This window comes from Salvelinus fontinalis, chromosome 5 (genome assembly GCF_029448725.1).
Source record: "Salvelinus fontinalis isolate EN_2023a chromosome 5, ASM2944872v1, whole genome shotgun sequence".
Lineage (NCBI taxonomy): Eukaryota > Metazoa > Chordata > Actinopteri > Salmoniformes > Salmonidae > Salvelinus > Salvelinus fontinalis.
Window position 1 is genome coordinate 17551627 of NC_074669.1, and position 11617 is coordinate 17563243.

The 11617-nt window shown below is 39.4% G+C and overlaps 5 non-coding genes across 5 annotated transcripts; all 5 read left to right on the forward strand.

Annotated features, from left to right (window-relative positions):
• The first annotated feature begins 260 nt into the window (after positions 1–260).
• Positions 261–331, forward strand: trnag-gcc (transfer RNA glycine (anticodon GCC)). The gene has a single exon. It is a non-coding gene; the product is annotated as a tRNA-Gly (tRNA).
• A 425-nt stretch (positions 332–756) lies between these two features.
• trnad-guc (transfer RNA aspartic acid (anticodon GUC)) lies at positions 757–828 on the forward strand. The gene has a single exon. It is a non-coding gene; the product is annotated as a tRNA-Asp (tRNA).
• Positions 829–3476: 2648 nt separating this feature from the next.
• On the forward strand, positions 3477–3547 carry trnag-gcc (transfer RNA glycine (anticodon GCC)). The gene has a single exon. It is a non-coding gene; the product is annotated as a tRNA-Gly (tRNA).
• A 413-nt stretch (positions 3548–3960) lies between these two features.
• trnad-guc (transfer RNA aspartic acid (anticodon GUC)) lies at positions 3961–4032 on the forward strand. The gene has a single exon. It is a non-coding gene; the product is annotated as a tRNA-Asp (tRNA).
• A 4053-nt stretch (positions 4033–8085) lies between these two features.
• trnav-aac (transfer RNA valine (anticodon AAC)) lies at positions 8086–8158 on the forward strand. Its single transcript has one exon. It is a non-coding gene; the product is annotated as a tRNA-Val (tRNA).
• Positions 8159–11617: the final 3459 nt, after the last annotated feature.

Sequence of the window (11617 nt, forward strand, 5' to 3'; positions counted from 1 at the left end):
TGAGGCCTAGTGTGGCCAGGTGCATACTCGCTTAGGCCTGAGATATAGTCTACGAATGGGCACATTGATTTTGACTGTGTGTTTTATAAAAATGTAGCTACTGATGGTCTCGGATAATGGATTAGGTCAACAAGATATCAATAGATTAATACGTATTATCATTTGAACTATACATTATTTTCCAACATTTGATACAATACATACGTGAAATACCATATTATGATACTATCTATAGATCCTGTTTTTCTTTACATATCTGAGCATTGGTGGTTCAGTGGTAGAATTCTCGCCTGCCACGCGGGAGGCCCGGGTTCGATTCCCGGCCAATGCATCTAAATATTTTGCTCCGTTATCCACTTTATTTTCTTAATTTCCTTATCAGTTTTTCACTCTTTTTGGAGCATGGAGCACTCCAATCCTCACTTTAAAAAAATATGTATAATTATTTGAACAACTAAAGATAGCTATAGCTAGCATGTATGGTTGATAACGTTATAAAACTTGACAACTGATAAAGCCAGTTCTTTCCCTTCTGACCAAAACAAAAATATGGCGTGCTGAAACCTAGTTAGCTATGTCTTCAAACTGGTTGCAATATGTTAGCTCACCTAGATAAAAATCACACTTTGTAATCTCTTTGCTAAAATGTTCAGACTGTGCCAGTAGAAACCTACTTTAGTTCAAGATATAAACTATATGACCTGCAGAGCATTTCGGGACAGTTTTATAAGACACATTATGTCTTCAGTTCTTCAGTCCTCGTTAGTATAGTGGTCAGTATCCCCGCCTGTCACGCGGGAGACCGGGGTTCAATTCCCCGACGGGGAGGAAAATATTTTTATTAACTCCTTTCACCATTGATTTGTGACTGAGATACCTGAAACGGGCACCATTTTACTGGGATAGACATATTGGTTATCACGGGCAAGATGATATTGGGTATGGGAATTCATTATCGTTCTTCTTACAAAGGTAGGTAGAATATGATCATAAAATATCAGGAAATGCTGTCAAACAGTGTATGTGTGTGTGTACGCAAAAAAAGAAACGCCCTTTTTTCAGCCTATTAATAAGGTCGTTACACAAGACCATTCATGAGGTCTCCAACTGGTTCAGACCATTCAGTGCTTTCAGGGTGTGTTCATTGTCATAGTGACACTTGCATATAATACTTCACAATATATGTAGGCCCTACCTGCCTTAAGCTCTCGCCTGGCCCCTTACACTCAGTCTGAATTTGTCCTGCTAGGTGACCTAAACCGGGACATGCTTAAACCACCTGATCAAGTCCTAAAGCAATGGGACTCCCTAAAACTTTCTCAGGTTATTGCCAATCCCACAAGGTATGACTCCAAACACCCAGAAAAGGCTACTCGCCTTGATGTTATCCTCTCAAATAATCCTGATATGTATCAGTCTGGTGTTTTCTGTATTGACCTTAGTGATCACTGTTTTACAGCCTGTGTTCGTAATGGCTGCTCAGTGAAACGACCTGTCCTGATTTGTTATAAACTGTTGCTAAAAAACTTTAATGAGCAAGCCTTCCTTCATGAACTGGCCTCTGTAAAATTGTATAGAATCAGCTTGATCCCCCTCAGTCGAAGACGTGTGGACCTTATTTTTTTTAAATTTCAGTGTTATTGTTACTTTAAGGAGCAGTTCTCTCTGTGGGTCTAACCCCAAGAAGTTCTGGAAAACGGTTAAAGACCTGGAGAACAAACCCCCCTCCTCACAGCTGCCCATGTCCCTTTAATGATGATGATGTGGTTGTTACTGACAAGAAGCACATGGCTGAGCACTTTAATCACCACTTCATTAAGTCAGGATTCCTATTTGACTCGGCTATGCCTCCTTGCCCATCCAACATTTCCTCATCTCCCACCCCTTCTAATGTGACTATCCCCAATGCTTCTCCCTCTTTTTCCCTTGCCCCGCTACAAAAATTCTCCCTGCAGGCAGTCACTGAGTCCGAGGTGCTAAAGGAGTTCCTTAAACCTGACCCCCCAAAAACATTGGGGTCAGATGGTTTAGACCCTTTCTTCTTTAAGGTAGCTGCCCCTATCATCGCCAAGCCTATCTCCGACCTTTTTAACCTGTCTCTCCTTTCTGGGGAGGTCCCCATTGCTTGGAAGGCAGCCACGGTTTGTCCTTTATTGAAAGGGGGAGATCAAGCTGATACTAACTGTTATAGGCCTATTTCTATTTTGCCCTGTTTATCAAAAGTGTTAGAAAAACATGTCAATAATCAACTGACTGGCTTTCTTGATGTCTATAGTATTCACTCTGGTATGCAATCTGGTTTTCTCCCCGGATTTTGTGTTAAATGCTCTACCACAAAGCTTTCTTAGTGTCCAACAAGCTTTCTCTACCCTTAACCTTGTTCTGAACACCTCCCAAAACAAAGGTCATGTGGTTTGGTAAGAAGAATGCCCCTCTCCCCACAGGTGTGATTACTACCTCTGAGGGTTTAGAGCTTGAGGTAGTCACCTTATACGAGTACTTGGGAGTATGGCTAGACCGTACACTGTCCTTTTCTCAGCACATATAAAAGCTGCAGGCTAAAGTTAAATCTAGACTTGGTTTCCTCTATTGTGATCGCTCCTCTTTCACCCCAGCTGCCAAACTAACCCTGATTCAGATGACCATCCTACCATAGTAAATTACGGAGACCGGATTTAAAGATCGGCAGGTAAGTGTGCTTTCGAGCGGCTAGATGTTCTTTCCCATTCGGCCATCAGATTTGCCACCAACGCTCCTTATAGAACCACTCACACATCCTGTTTTGTTTCATGTCTAAACAACAACCTAGGCCTGATTATGCAAATATTTGGATCAGTCTGGTTCTATTCTCCACAGTTTAGAAGGTCCAGAAAGGTACATTAGCAGGCCACCTATATGGTGTTGGCCTATTTTATATTTTAAAAAAAAAAATCAGGATGTAGCTGGTGTTAAGGTAGTAGGCCTACTAAATGTGTCCTACCTAGGCTACAACAACACAATGTAATGAAGAATGTTATTGTTTTCAAGTGAGTAGAAACCCCTATGCTGTAAACTACAGTCAATAGCCTAAGGCAAGTGAATGGCAGCTCAAAAGCATGCATATTCATTTCGAAATGACTGCATCTTGCCTCACTAATTGGACTACCAGTCATGGGTTTTTTCTTTGCAATTTAGCCTACATCTCCAGCAGCCACATTAGCAGGACAGTAATATGGTGCATTTTGTCATGATGTATCAGCTAACAAAAACATGATAATACAGGGCTCTCTAGTGGCACGCATATGGATACGTGAGCTCGGGAAGAAGTTGTATACATAGTTTCTGCGTTACGCTTCCGTGTTTTAAAAGTGTGAATGAGGTAGATAACATGTATTCTTACTACAACATCTACGGATATATATATATAAAAAAAAAAATGCATCAAATACTGTTTTATGAATCTTATTTACAGACCGTGTTTTTTGACATATGTGTAAGCATTGGTGGTTCAGTGGTAGAATTCTCGCCTGCCACGCGGGAGGCCCGGGTTCGATTCCCGGCCAATGCAACAATATGTTTTGCTATGTTTTCGTTTTATCAGTTCGTCACTCTTTTTGTAGCATGTTAACCCACTCCAATCCCCGCTTTATAAAAATATGTATCATGATTTGAACAACTAATGGTAGCTATAGCTAGCTAATATTGTTGATACTATTATAAAACTCGACAACTGATAAAGCCAGTTCTTTCCCTTCTGACCTAAACAAAAATATGGCGTGTTGAAACGTAGTTAGCTATGTCTTTCCACTTGTAGGCAATATGTTAGCTAACCTAGCTAAAAACAAAATTTTGCAAACTCTTTGTTAAAATGTTCAGACTGTGCCAGTAAAAAGTTACATGAGGTATAGTTAAACACGTGTATCACGTGCAGACAATAATTTAGGGACCGTTTTATTAAAAACATTGTTTGTATATATTCAGTCCTCGTTAGTATAGTGGTCAGTATCCCCGCCTGTCACGCGGGAGACCGGGGTTCAATTCCCCGACGGGGAGTTTACCATTTTCTTAACTCCTTCACTGTTGATTTGTAACTGAGACCTGAAATATCACCATTTTCCTGGGATATACATTTGTGTACATTATCCTCTTAAGGACCGTAACCTTTTTTTTTAAATTTTCACCTAAAATGACATCTAACCGACTGTAAGCTCAGGACCTGATGCAAGGATATGCATATTATTGATACCATTTGAAAGGTCCATCCAATCATAGATGTAGGATCAGAGAACGAACCTATTGTGTTGTATTTGGATTGTGCCACTGAGCATTATGGGGGTTCTATGTGTTGAGAAGTTTGGTGACATTGTTGGATTGAGATTAAGAGTGAAGAGTGATAGTTGAGCATTTTTTTGAACAATATTCAATTCAAATTAGTTTTTTCAAATTATGGCAGATGTATATTATAAATAGTTTTCTTGGGTTTAGAACTTTATTTTTGTCGTTGACCACCCTGTCACATTGGGGTTACTGGCACTTTAAGAAATTATATATTTTCTACAATGACATCACAAATAAGAAATTGTCACTTTCTTGGGGGGGAAAAAACTGTGGTGAATCTGGTAATCATCTAGATTTCATACTATTACATTTTCATCATTATATGTTGATGATGTGATGTGGGAAAGCATAACATGTCCACCCTGTTAAGCAAAAATACACAAGATGTTAATCGAATTTCATACGTATTTCATAATTTCAAAATATATTTGTCAAACAATGCAAATTCCTTTTCAAGTGGCAGCCATTATTCTAGCTTCATCACGATCACTTGGAGCATAGTTGCTAATTTTAGCTCAGAATGTCCACCCTGTTATCCATGTACATGTAACAGGGTGGACATGCACTCAACAGAGTGGACAAATGGATATCTTGCAGAAATGTGTTGCAAAATGTGTTTTTGTTCATAACTTAAATTACATAATTACAGGTGTGTATGTATTATATAATACATACACATCTCATGTATAGTATTTTAAGAATAAATATCAATTGAATAAGGTTTTTCTGAAGGAATGGCACCTCCTCTTAGTGCAGCTGAAAGACAGCGGCAATACAGAGAACGACGACGTAATGCTGACCCAGAAAGGATTGAGTATCTAGAGAGAGAGGGAGAAATAGAGGAAAGAGAAAAGGGACGAAGAAGACAATAGCTGAACTCAGTGACAGAGTGCAGTGTGCAGAAAGGAAGAAATGGAGATATTTAAAAAGGATACTCAGGGCTAAGGCTAGTGCGTTGCTGCAGTCCCAAACACCCCCCTCAACTCCTGAAAAATCAGCCTGGGCCTTCAAGGTTAGAGTATGCTTAAGATAAGGCATTTAACATTATTAGTTGCTAAACTTTTTGGATGTAGAGGAACAAAACATTAAGGTGAAGTGCATGCACCGAAATGGCATCAACAAATTATTCTGGCCAAGTCCAAAGGAAGATATTTGTTGGTACTCTGATGGACAGATAATTTGTCTGATGCCAGAGCCACATGCTGTTAATGAACACTCTGTGCAGATGGAAAAATCTACCTGTAAGTATGTGGAAGAGCATTTGGGGTGAAAGGGGGGAGAGATGGAAAGAGGAAGAGGGACAGCAATGTGTTTTAATGCTAATTCCAATGATTTTGTAGTGGCAATATATTTTTGTATTTTTCACAGTGAAAATGTAACTAAATAGCAGTTCCAATGTTTTTACTACATGTATTACTATGTAGATGTCTATTCAGTGTTCAGGGTTTAATTTATCTTCTGTCCCGTTATACCTTGGTCCACCCTTTTATCTTGGCATCTTTTTCAAATGAATTCAATTACATTGTCAAATATCAAGAATTTATGTAATGTATTTTAAAGAGTAAGACATGGCCACCACCACAAAATAATAAACGTGGATAAAATATCATTAATACCTGTCTCACTTTAGAAAGATAAGGTGCAAATTAGATGAAGTTCTGTATTAAACCACACATTGTATACAAAATCTGTTATTTCTTTATAATTTGACCAGAACAAATGGATAGGGTTGACAAGGGGACACAATAGCTTCATGAAAATGTAAATATAAGTAAAATAGTCTAATTAAAGACAGTTAAGTGCATGTCTATGTAACAGGGTTGGTTATGTTTCCACTTGCCTCTAAAGAAATGTGTATTTGATGTTCAAGCATTCTTATTGGTTAGTTCAATTCTGATGACAATAAGGGGTGTTGTGATTGGCCCCACTTGCAGATAGGGGGAGATCGCGAACGTCAGGTCTTCCCAGTATGAAAATGTGATGCAAGGGGTAGGTCACGTTCTGAATACTGTTTTCTATTTTCTATTTTACAATGTGTACAAGTTTGCTGTACGTTACTGATTTTATACATGTGTGGGTATATGGTACCTGTTAGGGATTGAGGGGCTTTCTGGGATGTGCTTTGGCATATGATTGCTGTAAATAATTGTGTTAGCTAGCATACACCGATGTCATGGTCACATAAGCCACGGCTAACACAGTTGTCTTCATGCTACAGATTTTGTCATCGACAGCCATCAACACTGTTAAGCCCTGCACAACTAACGTGCTGTTTCCCATTTAACAACAGCAGAAATAAATGATGCTCAACTGGGACCACTGGCCGAAGTTATTTATTATTATAAAACACAACGCATGGAGAGTACACTATACATCTGTTACATCTGTAACAGGGTGAACCTATCTTATGGCTGATTCACTGAAAATGTGTTTATAATTGTAACGGGCTTCTTCCATCTCTTCATCCGAAGAGGAGTAGCAAGGACTGGAACAAAGTGCAGCGCGGCTAGTGTTCAACATGTTTAATAAAATAACAAGTGAAACACTACAAACAACATACAATATAACAAAATGTGCAGAAACCGAGACAGACCTATCTGGTGCAGACAATCACAGAGACAGGAAACAAACACCCACAAAATCCCAACACAAAACAAGCCTCCTATATATGAGTCTCTATCAGAGACAACGACTACCATCTGTCTCTGATTGAGAACCCACACTAGGCTGACATAGAAACAGACAAACTAGACACACAACATAGAATTCCCACCCAGCTCACGTCCTGACCAACTAAACACATACAAAACAACAGAAAACAGGTCAGGAACGTGACAATAATTATCTAAATCTAAATCCTGGAGCTTGGCCAACATGTTTTTCTGCGAGTCTAATATTTCCGTTTTATAGTAAAACATAAACGGAATACAAATTCTGAAATAAAAATGTTGCATGGTCCAAATGGTACTGTTTTGTGATAATAACCCGGCCCTGTGTGTGTCCTGGCGACCAAAATTCGGACGCTGGTAAATTACCTGTGAAAATCAGGCCCTCAACTCTGGCTAGCCGCGCTTCCCTCACCCTCACAGGCAGGATAGCGCAGTTAATGCAGGCATCAGTAAGGGCCTCATGCAGGTGGCCAACGCCTAGGCAGGCTGGGCACAGCTCATGACAATCTTCTACCTGTAGTTCAGCTCCGCAAGAGGAGCAGCAATGCATGCCCAGCATCATGGTGATGTGGTGTTCTCTCAGCTCAGAATGTGAAGAAAAAATATATAAAATCTCAATCTAAAATATCTTATGCAATATTGATTAAGTCAAATTAACTAATATAATAGTAACCGGAGACTGGTATTACAACAGCTACCACAATACACAGTAAAGGTAGAGAGTTACAATAATCTGGCGGGAGTTGTACAGCACCCGCCAAGTACATTTTGTTTACCCTAACTGGACCTGGGAAGATGCGGAGCAGTCAATTTGCGCGATACGGCTAAACTAACTTTGTGAGTAGAAATAAGAGTGTGGTTTGACATACGGTTTTATATGAACCGTGGGCAGGTCCTCCCACGCTGTCATGTCATCGGCGTGACTTTGTTGTTATTAATACTCGAACTGCGCGAAGCTCAAGAGATATAATCCATACTTTCAACAGTACTGAAGGTCTAAAAGGTATGAAGTAAAACTTGATACACAAACTATTGTATGATACTGGTTAGGCTATTTGAGCAGTGGGGTTATTTAGAGTATTAATGCTTACTGATTTCAGTTTCCGTAGTGTAGTGGTTATCACGTTCGCCTAACACGCGAAAGGTCCCCGGTTCGAGACCGGGCGGAAACATTTTTTTCAAAAAGTAAATGGTAGCATAGGCTACGGCAAATGTCTGAAAATAAACAATTAAATACAGTATTCGTAGGTTGCACATTTTGTCACTATTGTTCTTTTGTATTGTCAATAATTGACAATTATTGGCGCTGACGAATGAAGATGTAAACAAAAGTGAGCGTTATAGAGGGGAACAGAAGCCGCAGCATACATGTTCCGGAGAGTCTTAGCTTTGGGGAATGGGGTCATAATAGCTTATAGCCAAAACGGTTCCAAAAGTCCAAGAAAATAAAGTCAATAGGCCACATTGTCTATAGAAACCCCTATATTGGTACCGCTTGTTTCTGTTTACCACAGCGAGCGTTTGGTACGTGTTCTCCTCTACCTTTTCTGGCTGGCAAAGAACCAGGACGTTGTCTTTGGTTTTGAATCTGAATTTACAGAACCGAATTTGAATGCATCTGATAAATTGAACATATGAAACTTTGGTAAACTTGAAATTATAGTTTGTAGATTTGATACACAAAATTAACGTAATATATACCATATTGAAACTCCATATATATATTTCCATTTAAATGACAATTTTTTAAATAATGCAATATTAATTCAATTCAGTTTGAAACCATGATATAAAAGTTGAATTTGTGAATTCAATTATTCAAATTAGGATTGTGCCGAGTACTTGGACATAAAGAGTATCGTAACGGATATGGGCGATTTTTCTGGATACGATTATTATCGGAGTGTTTTTGTAATTAACCGTGGTCAAAAAAAAAAAAAAAACTGCCTGCCAGCACCAGTGATGCCAATTTAGCAATTTTGTTGCTAGATTTAGCAACTTTTCAGACTACCCTGGCAACTTCTTTTTCAAGCAACAAATTTAGCTACTTTTACAATTTTATTTTGAACTTTTAGAAACTTTTGAAGTTACTCAAATCCTAAAATGCACGTATTTTCCCTCTAAATGACACCAAAACGATTTTCTCTGTCACACACTCAGTCACAACACACGTGCCTTGCTGCAAAAGTGCATTGAGTGACGTCACCAGCAGGCGCTCATTTATTCCAGCAAATTGCAAATCATTGTTGGCTGACTGCAGCAGTAGTAGTACGGGTTCGACGAGCCAAACCCAATGAAAATAGTTGGTCACGAATGTTTGATCTTGAACAGAACTTACAAAATCAATCAACATGTCTCAATTAAAATTGTACAGAAAGAGTGGGAGTCTGTACCTGAACAAATGTCAAATCATATTTTTGGCCGAGATGGCCAGTCAATTTGAATAACGTTATTGTGTATTCTACGTAATGACACAGTTTTTGGTTATCACGCAATGACCTCACAACGTCATTTAGCAACTTTTAGCAACAAATCAACCTGCCTCTAGCAATTTCCCCTGAAAATTAGTTGGCAACACTGGCCAGCACTCATCTTTCTCATGTCAATTAGTCATGTGTGAGGTTCTACATTGTCTACTCTAAATAACTCACCTGGCTGTCTGTAAATAGAAGGGCGGACTGACTGTTGATCCTGCTGCTATGATTGTTTAGAGTTAAGCTGTATTTCTCAATCAACTCACTTCATAATTTCACCTGATCAGCTTTCCTCACGTTTTTGGTCTGATCATTTAGATTGCTGCTGCCTGCTACTATGATAAATTACATGGCGAGGTCGTTTGCTATCAAGCTACTAATGTGCATGATATCTAACAAGCGTGGCAAGGTTAGGGAAAAAATATGAACCACGGATGCACATTCTGACTTAAAGCAAACTTGGCAGCCTGCTGTAAATTGAGGACAGACACATCCTCATCTACAGCTTTTTTGCAATGAGAACGTGCAGGCAGGTATTTTGCCAACATTTATTTAGGCATGTTAAAATGCTAACGTTTTTTCCGATCACGAGTATCATCTGAACCGATTATCAACTGTCATTTACGAATACGAGTATGGCCATGTCGGCACACCTCTAATTCATTTTGTGCTTTACAAATTCAAATTCAATGTATTATAATAGAAGTTAAAATTATGGAATGCAAATACAATTTGTTGGCACTGATATCACTCCATTAAACTACTACAATGGAGAAGAGAATTGTTTGACTTGTCAGAGTCATGTACATTTTACAAGAATCCCTAGTATACAGTGCATCCTGAAAGTATTCAGACCCCTTGACTTTTTCCTCATTTTGTTATGTTACAGGCTTATTCTAAAATGGATTAAATTATTTCCCCCCCTCATATTTAGAAGATTTATACAAATTTAAAAATACTGAAATATCACATACATAACTATTCAGACCTTTTACTGAGTACTTGAAGCACCTTAGGCAACGATTACAGCCTCGAGTGTTCTTGGGTGTGACGCTACAAGCTTGACACACCTGTAGTTGGCGAGTTTCTCCCATTCTTCTCTGCAGATCCTCTCAAGCGCTGTCAGGTTGAATGAGGAGCGTCGCTGCACAGCTATTTTCAGGTCTCTCCAGAGATGTTCAATTGGGTTCAAGTCCAGGCTCTGGCTGGGCCACTCAAGGATATTCAGAGACTTGTCCCGAAACCACTCCTGCCTTGTCTTGGCTGTGTGCTTAGGGTTGTTGTCCTGTTGGAAGGTGAACCTTCGCCCCAGTCTGAGGTCCTGAGCTCTCTCGAGCAGGTTTTCACCAAGGATCTCTCTGTACTTTGAACCATTCATCTTTCCCTTGATCCTGATTAGTCTCCCAGTATCTGCGACTGAAAAATATCCCCACAGCATGATGCTACCACCACCATGCTTCACCGTAGGGATGGTGACAGGTTTCCTCCAGAAGTGATGCTTAGCATTCAGGCCAAAGAGTTCAACCTTGGTTTCATTAGACCAGAGAATCTTGTTTCTCATGGTCTGAGAGTCCTTTAGATTTTATAAAGCCCTTTTTACATCAGCCGATGTCACAAAGTGCTATACAGAAACCCAGCCTAAAACCCCAAACGGCAAGCAATGCAGATGTAGAAGCATGGTGGCTAGGAAAAACTCCCTAGAAAGGCAGGAACCTAGGAAGAAACCAGGCTCTGAGGGGTGGCCAGTCCTCTTCTGGCTGTGCCAGGTGGAGATTATAACAGAACATGGCCAAGATGTTCATAGATGACCAGCAGGGTCAAATAATAATAATAATAATCAGAGGTTGTAGAAAATGCAACAGGTCAGCACATCAGGAGTAAATGTCAGTTCAAATCAAATGTATTTGTCACATACACATGGTTAGCAGATGTTAATGCGAGTGTATCGAAATGCTTGTGCTTCTAGATCCGACCATGCAGTAATATCTAACAAGTAATATAACCTAACAATTTCACAACAACTACCTTATACACACAAGTGTAAAGGAATGAATACGAATATGTACATAAAAATATATGAATGGGTGATGGCCGAACGGCATAGGAAAGATGCAGTAGAGTACAGTATATACATCAAATCAAATTTTATTTGTCACA